Consider the following 13665-nt stretch of genomic DNA (forward strand, 5'->3'; position numbering starts at 1 on the left):
ATTCTTATTACATAAAAATGTTATTTTCTTGTGGTATGTGTTTCATTATGCTCAGCATAAGGAACCATTGAATACTAAAAGCAATTACAAATGGCAGGATCACCAATTTATCTACTAAAATATGAATTTCAAAGCTAATTACCATTTAGAGTAACAATTATTATCAGAGTTGATGTGATATGCCATATCTAATTATGAGAAACATGCAGTGACATTGCAGAAAAAAAAATTAATTTTTTATGTCTTTCATAGATTAAAAATAAGGTAAAATTTGTAATGAGAATCAAAGTTATTTTGTTTTTTAATATTTTCTCATTAAGATTTTTCATAATTTTTTATAAGTCAAAATATCAATTAAAAAAAGTAAAGAAGAGCAGTACCTCTGAAAGGGGAGTTTTGAGATTTGACTCACTGCACCAATTGCAGTACAATTTTCCAGTTGTTCCAACTGGCCATTTAGAAAATGAACTTGTTTAATTATTTATAAGAAAGTAAATTATTTCCCATTTAGTGGCCAGCATCAAGGAGAAGAAGGAAAGAAAGGTGAAAAAACTACAAGAAGTACATATGACATAGGTTACAAAAAATGACTGAAAATCTGGAGGGGTTTCTTGAGGAATACTTATTTCTTGTGCATTCTGGTAGTGTTTGAGTATACTTTCAAAATTGAGTGAAACATACTGTTTCCTTTGGGATGTGTTAAAACCTTGGCCTCAGTAATGCCATGTAGAAAAAATTTCTGCAGTCTAGGACTGTGTTGAAGAGATATTTCTTCACGATATTCTCATCAGATGTCCCCTCCTCTTGTACTAATCTCACAGAACAGAAACTTGTGTAAGTCATTAATTTCTGATGTTTTCCTTTTCTTTCCTCATTTCCTCTCAGTACAGCTGAAATGTAAACAAAATCCATAAATATATATTGTGTACTTATAAATGTGCATATGTATGTTCTGATACAGTTTAAATTTCCTGATCACATATTGTCTTCTTCTATAGGTCTTTTTTTTTTTTTATGAAAAAGTGGGAACGATTCAGAATTCCTGGGCATAACTCCAAGTTTTTCTGGTAACAAGAGGATTGTAGACCTTCTGTTCATCTCATAATGTCTTCTTCTAAAATTCCTCCCCAGTTAGCATTTACTCTCTATATGGTCTTCTGTCCTGTTCCTTCCTCTTTAGATTCTGTTCTTTTCCTGTGAAGTTGCCATCAAATCTCTGTTCAGTACCTACCTTCTCATATGAACACTCTTCACTATTTGCTTAATGTGGTGGACAAAAAATCCACCTAACTCCAAAGATTCCAGAGTGCTTAGGGCTAATCCATATTCACGAGCCTTCAAAAAGTCAATCAAGCCCCATCAATCTGGAATAGGTTCCCTTTAAAAATCTGCATCAGCCAGGAGTGATTTCATAATCCAGTTACAGTGTGCTGAAACCAGACGTGAATGGCAAAGTTACACCTCTGAAGAGATCAGAAGAAATTTTGTCACCATTTTAAACCAAAGCATGAGAAAAACATATGTTAACTTACCTCTAATTCATTTTAATTTCTAATTCACTTCTCTGAGGTTGAAATCCTTATCCAAACTTATCTGCACCCCAGTTTGAGCCATGGGCAATTTCTCTTTACAATAAAACAGAAAAAGAAGCCCAGAGAATATATTTCACTCTTGCATTACAGAAGGAGAATAATACATTAAAAAACCCAAACAAAATCAAAAAACAAATCAACCCAAAACCCCAAAAGGATACATATATGTTAGTTATCCTATCTGTTTCTTTGGATGGTGGAAGAACGTTGAAAGAGATCAGAAGAGTTCCCCTAATTTTGTACTCAACACTGAGTGTTGTCTTTTCTCATGAAGATCTTCCTTCTGTGAAAGAGCAGAATACATGTGGATCATCTGGATAAGATAGAATGGCTGTAGTCAAGAGTTCACAGTAATAGTCAACACAGAACTGGATAAAATTGGAAAAGGGGAGAAATGGGGTTTTTTTTGGCTTCAGTATTCTGAATCTAGCCTCAGATAATGCTGCATCTTTTTTTCTGTTACTGTAAGTCTAATACACTAGAAAGGGGTGCTTGTATTGTATTTATTGGATGTTTATTGCAGTTAAGTTTCCTGATTGCTGTTTTGTACTTTCTGCATTTCTGGAACCAACGGGATTTGTAAGTATGAGAATTGAAACAAAATTTGTTGATCAAAATTATCATTCTAGACTGTCATAGGAATAGAGATTGCGGAACCATGGCTTTTCCATGTTCCTGAAACATATCTATTTCATTTTTTAGCAGTCCACAAGGGAGCAGGGTAGATGCTCAGAACTACACAGTGTGTTTTATCTTGTCCTCATAATGTAATCACAGACTTGTAGTGAAATGAAGGAACTTGACAGCCATGTGGATGTCCTGGTGGGATGCCATGAGGCCAGTGCTTCCTTCCTTCCCAGCTGGCAGTGATGAGGAGCCAGGTAGCCCAAAGTTCATATGGACAGACCAGGGTGGTGTGATGAGGACTTGTCCTGGTAGATGTGAGTCATCACTTTACTGCAAAAGTGAAGAACTCATAAGTATGTTGGAAACCTTGAGTTTTCCCTTTTTCATTCCTGCTTTCAATTCCTGGGACCAGGAACCTCATCTTTTACCCTTGGAACCACATTACTCTGCCAATCCCACTGGGCATAATCAGAGCAGGGATTGATTTCATCTAAGGTAAGCTCTAGTAAACTCTTTTGCAAATGGATTTTATATAATTATTGTATTTTACGAATGGTCTAGCTTAAGAATGCTCTAGAAAGTAAACAAAGACTTTCTTGTTAGTGTCTGTTCAGGATCAGGACCTGCACTAGGAATTACTTTGTTGAAATAGGCATTTTGTCTTCCTCAAAATAGATAAAATTACAACTAGCTAATAAACAGTAAGTGTTCTTGGGGCACAGTGTGATATGATTTCTTAACCCATATGTGTAGTAGCATGAGCTTAGCATCCTCTGGAATATGCATCTTTTGAATCCTGCACACCTATTAAATTCTACTAATAGACTTCATATGTGGCAGTAGCTGTTTGATGTTTATGTGGATTTCTAGAAGTTTTGTCAACAATGTCCCTTACTGGAGGTGTTCAGGGACACCAGGCAGACATAAAAGGCTCTTAAACAAGTAAAAAAAGATTTAAAAGGACAAAAAAGATAGATCAGGTGTTTGCATGACCAAACGAAGCTGTGCAGGACCCTGCTGTTGAAGAAATTAGTGAAGGATTTGGAAAAATATGAAGAATGAGGTGAAAAAGGTTGCTGACAGTCCTAAATTATTCAGGGCCAAGTGTTAAGAGTTGCAAGAGTAATGGTGTGGTACCGAGGTGAGTTGACCCTGTCTGGACTCCAGGCGTCCACCAAAGGCATTCTATCCCTCCCCGCCTCAGCTGGACAGAGAAGACAATATATGATGTAAGGCTCGTGGGTCAAGATAACGTCAGGGAGAGAGGGAAATCCATGATCCATTTGTGTATCTTAACACCACATAAAGTTATTTTCCCTTTCCTCCACCTCGTTTTCAAAAAGAATAAATCATTTTTTTTCCTAGGGTTTGATAAAGCAGAAAAAGGTTTTAAGAAAGAGCTTCCTTCTCATTTTAGCAAAGTGAAGCAACTTCTATATGATGGATGGCCAAATACACTTGGGCTCTTAAGCCTGGGAAAGGGTTCTTTGAGAGAGAGTATGACAGAGGTCTACAAAATCAAGGTGAGTTATCAGAGAAATGACTGCTTGTTGTCTGTTCCATTTTAACAACTTGGATCATCACAGAAGGTAGTAAGTGGCAGGTTTAAAATTAATAAAAGCAGGTAGCTCTTTGAACAGTTTGAGATCAATCTGTGGAAGTCCTTACTACAGCATATTGGTTAAGCTTGCAAGGTTGTAAAACTATCACATAAAATTTTGAAACAAAAATCCACAGAGGTACGGAGAGTGGGCCACATATAGAGAAAACCTCTGTGGTAGGGTCCTTAAGAAGAAAGTAGAGCCTGTGATTGCCATCAGACTCTGGGGAACTTTGTTGCTGAAGAACACCATATTTGTAATGTGGCTACATAAGCTGCTTAACATTGGCCCCCTCTGATAACCATTAGCTATTAACCATTAACTCCAAGCTACACTTGGAACCACAAATCAGGCAAAATGAAATATTAGATAGGGTGCAGCTTTCCCCATTCTTTGGTTCCTCATTAAACCTTTCCATTAAGCTACAAAGAATGGATTGAAATCCAGCAGTTGAAATTCTTTTCTATTAATCCACTTATTTTTCTCATGTGTAGCTGAGCAAAATCTTGCTTTCTCCTCGATTCTCATTAGTGAGTCTCTGCATGGAACTGCCATACAAAATATGCGCTCTTAACAGAAATCTTTGGGCATATCTCTCTGATAAACTACTACAGCAATAAATTACTTCTTAGAGAGGAGACTGTGTTCTTGAGGGGAATAAAATCCTAATAAATGTGTAGCATAAATGTGTCAATATAATCATGAACTAAATACCTTGGCAAAGAAAGACTTTATCATATAAACATCTGAGCTAATTCTCATATACTGGACCATGGTCACAATGAAACTCACAGAAACATACACTAAAGAGAAAAATGTGCACAATGTTTTGTACGTATAACAAAGCAGAAGCAATATGAAACTGGTACTAAATTTAGCTGAGTGAAATGCGGTACAGACAAATTGCTAAAGGTCCAGTTATGAGATCTTGATTGGGGGATTCTGATCTACCATTTAAAAAAAATGTTAACAATGCAGATCTGTCTCATCAGAGGGTATGAAAAATTTTGTGCAGTCTTAATTTGAGGAATAACACACAGTCATATTCTGCACACCAAGTCCATTGGAGCAGTTATATCAGACAGTATCTGCCTCAACATCTCCTCTCACACAACTGTCAACATCAATAGTTTTGAGGACATTGGAAGATATTTCCTGATGGATTTACTGTCCCGCAAGTGAAATCCCTTTCACTCCCCATCACCAAAATCACAAGATGGTTATTATTTTTCATTCTATCTAGAGCTACTGTAGTTGTTTGCTATTTTCAGTAGATATGTATGTATTCTAAAAAGGTTTGTTGGGCCTTTGCTGCATCCCAAATACTCCTTTAATCAGTGCATAGTATGAACAAAAGGTCATATTGAGGTACTGGGTAGTACACCAGCAGAAGCTGTCTGGATCCATGCAAGCTCAGAGTGAGGATTCATCGAAGCATGTACCTACCAGCAATGAGGACAGGTCAGATATGGCATGACCACCCCTGCTGTGATGGTATAACCTATCTGTCCCTGTAGCATCCCATCATGTCACCAGTATTAGGCAGAGATACCAGTTGTGGAGCACTTCAGAGTTTTGTTGGCCTTGACCCAACCTCCTGTAAGGGGAAATGAAATTAGTGGGCAGAAGAAGAGGCCCTCGGATGTGTGGCACTTGATATGAGATGTCCGAGATTAATCAGTGCATCCACAACAACCCTGCTCAGATAGGATTGTGAACCATGGAGAAAAGCATTTGCTCACTCCCACTCTGTTCCTTGCTCGTTAGCCAATTAACCATCTGTGTAATAGGACCTAAATCTACCACAGCATTAACAACCTGGGTCTTGAATCATTGCACATTTTGGCTCTTTGTTCAGCCATAAGTTTGATTTTTTCCTTCTGAGTGCTGACTGTTACAGAATGACTGATATAAACCAGTTTATAACTAAAAAATATGACCAAGGAATTCCAGATTGTGCACAAAAGTGATCAGTGACTTATTTAATTAAATATGAAATATTACTTATTTTTGTTGAAGTACAGAAACAGAACAGAAAATATTTCCTATTATGCAATATTTTAGTAGAATCTCACCAGTTCCACAGAATTTCCCCCTGTATTTACTTCTATCTAAAAGGACTAATTTGAATATTTTGAGTAAGGTGTTTGATGAAATTATAATATAATAGTGGATAGAGGTGGATACCGGCTGAACTGTCTTCCTTGCTATACTGTAAAAGACATTTATGTGTCATACACAGACATAAATAATAGGACAGCAGACTGGTTGTCTGGATTTATGGTAGAAGGCTTAGAAAAATTTCTTTAGATTGGGTTGGAAGACATATCTGTACAACCGAGTAAGTTGTTGTCGATCACCAATATAGTCCATGGAGGATTTCTAACACACTTTTTATCTGTCCTAAAATTGGCACTCAAGTGACATTTCATTTGTGCATGTTTTGTTTCTCTGAATGCAAAGGAAATGGGCTGACTGATTCACATCTAGTTGGCTACACTGCACAAATCTCATATTTAGATGATATAGACCCTACAGTAAGTTCTCTTATCTTCAAATGCTCAACAGAATATACCTACTAAGAAAAGAGTGCGTAATATTTTGAAACTGTAACTTTAATTTTATACCATCATCTAGAACAAGGGTTTTTTATTTATTTTGAGGTCAACAGACAACTACTCCTAAGTTTAACATGGACCAAAACATACTGTTTGAGGTCTTCTACAGTCCAGCAGAGAAACTAGCTGGTATGAAGAATGTCACTGCATTATAATATTGTTAGCATATGGATGACCCAGGAAACCAAGAAGGTCCCAAACATGACTGTATAAACTATTGAGATTTGCAAAAGTTCAACAATCTAGAAATCATTGCTTCAAAACATCAAAAAAAATTTTATTAAAACACAAAACCTGTTTTTTTCTTCAAAGGTTTTGTTTTGCTTTGTACTCTGTGTTATTACTGTCTTGTTTAGCTATTATAATCTTCAGTGTGTGCTAATAGTTTCTTGAACTGTAAATTGTTTTAAAAGCTGCACTGATCCTGTGGTCACTATACATTCATCATAGCTTCAGCACAATATAATTTAACCTTTTGCTCTGGATAAAGGATATTTAGGGAGTTCCCATAATAAAAGTGCTTCATTGCTATAACAAGATCAAGTATGTACTCTGGCAAAGAATATTTACGCATTCCCAGTGTAATCTGTCAACATGTAGCCTCAAACATTCCTTTCATAAATGCTTTTTCCCGTTTGTCTAGAAGATGTAGTATTAGTTTAGATATAAAATAAGTATGATGAATAAAAGGTGACATTTAAGCTGTACATACAACCATGAAGCACCACTTCCATTTTAAATTCCATGGCTGAGATGACACTGACTTAAAAGAGTCAGTGTTTATAAAATCAGACAAATTTCTGTGGACCCTTTTTTCTCCCTCCCTCAAGGATTTCACTCCCAAACAATTTGTGTCTCCAAACCTTTGATTTGATATTTGGATAGATGTCATTTCTGTCATTGAACAATTAAAAAAAAAAAAAGGGCAGCAGTAACAAAGAACATTGTCCTTTTTTTTTTTCTTTCCTGTAGCCCCACCCTCTCAAACCAAGTATCCTGAGCTTCACACAGAAGGGCTACTGTTCAGAGGAGGTGATCAGAGATGTAAACATGTAAGACCGGAGCTGTGATAAGGCAGATAGATTCAGATTTATTTCTTATATCTGAAAGAGAAGATGATTTTCTGGCATTTTTTTCTAGGAAAAAGAAAAGACTATGAAGTATATACTCTTCCAGAAAGATGTGGGCCAACTTTTTTGTGAAGATATGTATAAGCCAGTGCAGGACCTTGATATTTAAAACTTTCTATTCTATTCTGTTCTGTTCTATTCTATTCTATTCTATTCTATTTTAATTCTAATTCTAATTCTATTCTAATTACTTGTATTCATATTCCTAGTCTTATTCCATTATACTCTACTCTATTCTACATTTTACTTCCAGAGATTTTTCTCCACTGATACTCTTTTGGGGAATTACAGCTCATGAGCAGTCCCTAGTGTGCAGACCTGCAGCCCAGGTCAACGTGCTGTGCAATGCAGAAGTGTGGGATGGAAGCTGTTCCCTCTGTCCTTTGTCCACAGGCCGTTCATGGAATTTAGTGCCTGCCACTGTGTCAACCAAGGTCAGGTCAACAAAACCTCTGCTGATCTACATGCTTGGAGCAAAACAGACAAGTTATTTTTTTCTTAATAGTTACACACCATAGAAAGACACCAGCAGCATTTGGCCATGTAATTTATCCAACACTAAATCTACGTGTGGAGGTCCTGAATCCAACCTACTTCTGCAGTCCTTCATTTAGTGAAGTTCACAGAATTTGACAGACACAATGGGTCTCTCGGACAATACTCAAAGGGATAATTATAATGGGAGTCATATGTGTCAGCAGTTTGCTTTTTCACTTGTGTACAGAGATATGCTATGACCTGACTGAACATCCTAAAATTTATTTTCAGGTGCTCAGTTCCAGGCAGGATCAGTCCCATGGAAGCATACATTTATTACAACAGACATATGCATTTAGTGTTCTCACCTACTCCACACTAGTTTGTTTGCCTTTGGAAGTCTCCTTGAAGTGCTTGCTGAAATGTTAAAAATATGGTATTCAGCCAGGCTGGAGAGCAGGAAGGCCTCCTGCTGCTGCAAGTGATCTACGGGGCTAAAGATAGTGTTTAACTAAACCCATGGTGATACAGTAACTAGAACCCTTCAAAACAAAATTACCCAAGGTGAAACATCCTGCAGTGTTTGGAGAGAATAAAGGCTAGGAACTAACCTACTGAGACAATAAGGTCCGTAGAAGGGTTAATTGAATGAGATAGTTCAGTTTGATTCATAATTTTCATCCAAATTCTGAAATCTATAAAAAGTATCTGCAAACTTTCATTCATGACATTCTCTATTTACTGGAGAGCTAGAGCAACAATGGGTTCCTTCCTTTGATTTAATTGAAATGATGCCCAAATTGTACCTGTATTATAATGAGTGTACAGGTAAGGTCACTGAGACATCATAGAAAGGCAAATGCCAATACCAATTTGGCAAAGGCTACATTGCACAAATAAGTATTGCAGACTCTGTCCCTATACTTATATTGAGATCTCACATGAAAGAGCTTGTTGAATACCAGAGAAAACTGATCCACAAATTTTGCTGTTATACATCAAATAATTTGTCCATTCAGGCAAAAAATAATAAGATCAATTATCTGTTGTGTGTTTTATCTAGAAATGGAATTAACATTCATAAAAATAAAGTTGCCATCTTACACAAGAAAATGTCCTACTGTACTTCAAATTCATATTATGGAAATGAATTTTGAATGAAAATTCTGTGTGCAACTCTAAATACATTCTACATTTGCAGGAAAGCATTAGATATTTTCACAATGCCATGATGTGCATTGGTTACAGTTAATTTTTGGAGGGATTATTCCTTTGAGATTCTTGTCTGGAACAAGATACCTAAAAAGCAGCCCAGTTGCATATATAGATATAGGATTTAGAAATCTGGAATCACAATGCCAGGTCACAGTGATTTTGAGGAGAATGAAATATCAGTAAATCTCAACCTGTGTAGCCCAAATAGCTTTTTGTGGGTTTATTATCATACCTATTACATGTAAAATCTGCTTCAGCTCTGAAGATACAGGTTTGCACCAAAATATCTGGGCTCATATTCTTAGTAAAAAGGGGTTAGTTCTTAAGAAAGAGCATTATTTTTAACACTAAGCAGTAGACTTTAGGAAATCTAAGTCAAAAGTACAGAATTGCAGGAGTCATATCTATTTTTCACTGTTTTATTCTGCTTTGTTCAGTTCCTTATTCAGCCCTCAACAGCATTGTTCCTATTTCTGAAGAGACATTGAAAGAGATGACTAATTTTAATTTGATGATATCAACCTACAAGGGAAATTACTGAATTCTTCAACCTTTAGTAGCTTTGAATAAGACTAGGTAACTTTCTGAAAAATGTGCTTTAGACAATACAACTTTCTGGGGTCTTTACAGGAAATATATCATAAAATCAAGGAATATCTCCAGTCGTAAGGAACCCATAAGGATCATCAAGTCTAACTCCTCGCTCCTCACAGGACTAGCTAAAACTAAATCATGTGATGTTGTCCAGGTGCTCCTTGAACTCTGGCAGGCTTGGTGCTGTTACCATGTCCCTGGAGAGCCTGTGTCAGTGAGTGACCACCCTCTCAGTGTAGAACTTCATCTTAATGTCCTCTCTGAATCTCCCCTGTTGAAGCTTTATTCCCTTTCCTTGTGTCCTATTGCTGGCCACCAGAATACATGTCTTGTATGTGTAATGCATACAAGATCCCAATAGATAGTCTGATTTAATGACCCTTATGATCTTTAAATTAGGAAAAAATGCAAATATTCAGAAAATGTTGGAAATGCCTATGGTATTCTGTTCAGCTTTTATGTCAATCCCATAGGAGTCTGATTATATAACTACTACAGTTGCTGTTATATATAACAAAAGGACAAGATTTCCCAGCTCCATACCTTTGGAGTACCTACAAAACTGTCTGGTAGAGAGAAAGGATTGAGGATCTCCATTCAGATGCACAAAGCTATGGATGTCTAATGAATGCTGTGGATGGCTCTTTTTTGTGAGCTAAAGCTAAATTTGGATGATTTATTTTAGAGTATTCTGTATTTGGAAACATAGTGCCACTTTCATCCCATACTGAAAGTCATATTTTTTTTTTGCACAGAGAAGTTTAAAAACTAAAAAAATAAAACAAGTTGAAATCCATTGCACATACACTGTTTCTTTTCTGTGTCCTATAGTTCCTATTTCCTCAATCATGTGAAAACACAATGCTTTGATTGGACTGTTCAATCCAATGAAACCTGCTAGGTGTTTTAGAAGTACCTTTGGTTCGTAAATATTTATGTATTTGTGGGTGTTTCAGTTGTTACATTGGATGTTTTATGATTTTGTTTACTTCCATATTCTGATGTATTTATTGTTTCACTGTTTCCAGTGCACCTAACACAGTCCAGAAAAAAAAATCTGATAAAAAAAGGTTACTTTTTAATGTAGTTTGGTTTTTAAATGATGCTACAAGAACCTGTTATTTATATCTTTGACAGTTACACCTGCCTATTTAGATAATGATGGAGGATTTAATTTTCAAAATTTTTATTGTTTCATTTATACAATGCAATGAAGGGTTGAGACGAAACACAGGAGGCCATGTACCTGCTTTGCCTTTTTATCTTTGTTCACCTTGGGGCAATCTAAACAAATTTTTATTTCTTTATAGTTCATTAAAATAAAAACAATCAAAATTATTAATTAGGAGGAAATGGATTTGATGATTAGGGGACAGGACAAGAAATCAGTAATACTGCTTTTTATTTCCATCTAGACATCAGTTAAGTGATGCTCTGAGAGGTACAGTGAGTTCTGTACCTCAGTGTCCTATCTGTAAAGACATATTATAATTTCAAATTATTTAATTAATTACTGTTTATAAAAACCTTGTGAGGTTTTTGAATGGAAAGTTTCATACAAGCTCTGCAAGGCAGTGATTGTCTTGTTCCAGGATGAAAACAATGTTGGATCTGTTAATATGAATAATGAATATGACAGGCAGTGAATGCAAAGCAGTATTTATCATCTTGCATCTCATATGACTAAACAAACTTTATTCCTGGTTGTGTGACCATGCATATGCATTTTCAAGACATTCTTCTTTAACACAGTGGGATGAATCTCTTGAGTAATTATTACTTTTACCATCAAAGATTTGCATAAGAGAAAACAAATATCCCAGTTGTCTGGACTTACGAGTCAGGATCAATTTTCTATTCTGCTGCAGAAGTGATACAAGTCCCTTAGACCTGAATAGTTGAAGTGTTCACATGACTAAAGCTCTCTGAGTTTACAAGGATTTAGAACTTCAAACACCTTTGAAATTCCCACTCTCTCTGCCCCAGTTGTTCCATCAGAGGGGGGATAGCAGCACCTCTATACGTAGTGGAAACAAACCACCATCACAAGGGCTAACTGTGCAAGTCTGGGCAAGGACAACAGCTTCTGTTGCCAACCTCCCACAGGGGATTGATGTAGCTAATATCCCATCTAGATGCCTTTGATTTCCTCAGCCCCACTGCTGTGGTACTCATTTATAGCCGAGCTGACTGGGACTAATGTTTGGAACAAGTCCAGAGAGAGGTATGAACTCACACCTCTGGATCCATACCAAGACACCTTCACTGCTCTATCATCACTCTCCTCCAAGGAATGTAATGAGGATACATTAATTAATGTTTATGAACTGCTTCAGTGCTGCCATATTTAGACTGTTAAAGTTGCATCTGTAGGAACAAAACAGCAATCAGCAATTCCGCCTGAAATAGAAATGGGAAGATAAAACAGGAGACCCCAGAGTGGGTTTCGTCTAGGAGGTGTTTTTCCACACTGCAAAAACATCTCTGGGGGTGACATCCCTTCAGAAGTGATCTCTGCTCTGGAGAAATCCAAGTTAATAAGAGTTTGAAGTACGTGATGGAAGGTCTGCAAAGCATTTACCCAACTTTAACCAAAGTTTTTAGTAATGATTTTTCATGAAAAGAAATAATCTTAAGATGGGAAAGAGATTTATCAGATATTCTAAAATATTTCAAGGTTACTCTGGTTGGTCGTGGGAGTTCTTTAAATGATTGGATGCTTTCTGGAGCGTGTATTTGTGAAGCTTCATCTATCACTCAGTGGATTTTCTCCAGAGAAAAATATGTTGCCTCCTTATTTTGCTCATAAGGTAATGCAGAAAGTCAGAATATGATGGATGGATATCAGAGTGTGGCCAGCTCATGGCCTTGTGTTCACCCTGAGATGAGAATGGGGATCAGGGAATGGCTCTGGGACACTTTGGCTTTATGAGGCCGTTTTCGAGCAAGTACAGCTGTGAGCTCCAGGGCAGGATCCATGCTGGCATGAATCATGAGATGAAATTTTTCTATAGGTAGCTACACATCACCTGCTACAGTTAGGTGTTTCAGGGGCAATGTTACTATCCCTGGGCCATTATTTCAAGTATGTCCCTTGAACCTTTTGAGTATCTTTACTCACACAGAGTTGAAAAGAGGGATTGCGGCAATGTTATCCTAACTTTTCTCCTTGTCTTTTGAAAAATTCCCACATCAGTGGCATTTCAGTGAAAAAAATGTTAACTCAAAAAACTCTCTTCTCCCTACTGTAGACTCCCAAACAGAGACCTCAGTAAAACTACTGTGCATGTTCTACTGTCTGCTCTGTCCTTTCCATGCTCAGAAGGGAAGAAGGCAAAGCAAATATTTTATCAAAATGAATGTTACTTTTCTGGGAGACTTCAGCATGCTCAGTGAATCTAATGCAGTCTGCCTATGCTTACAAGGAAGTACACCTTTTTTTTGTCAACATTTCTATGAAAGGTCTTCACATTTTGAAGTTTCTATATTTTAAAAAAGTGAGTAGGTGAATAAGACATTCTTTCTTCCAAACATCATGGTAATTTGGTTGGATCGGTAATTTAGTAAAGATTTTTAGGCTTTTAAATTTTTTTTCTAAATTTTGCTACTGCGTTTGTAGTAAGACAAGAGAGCTGGAAAGGGACTTTTTACAAGGAAATGTAGTGATAGGACAAGGGGGAATGGCTTTAAACCAAAAGAAGGAAGGTTTAGGTTGAGTATTTGGAAGAAATCCGTTACTGTGAAGGTGGTGAAGATCTAAAACAGGTTGTCCGGAGAAATTGTGGATGCCCCATCCCTGAAAATATACAAG

This window comes from Neopelma chrysocephalum, unplaced genomic scaffold (assembly GCF_003984885.1).
Source record: "Neopelma chrysocephalum unplaced genomic scaffold, ASM398488v2 Primary Assembly neopelma1_43, whole genome shotgun sequence".
NCBI lineage: Eukaryota > Metazoa > Chordata > Aves > Passeriformes > Pipridae > Neopelma > Neopelma chrysocephalum.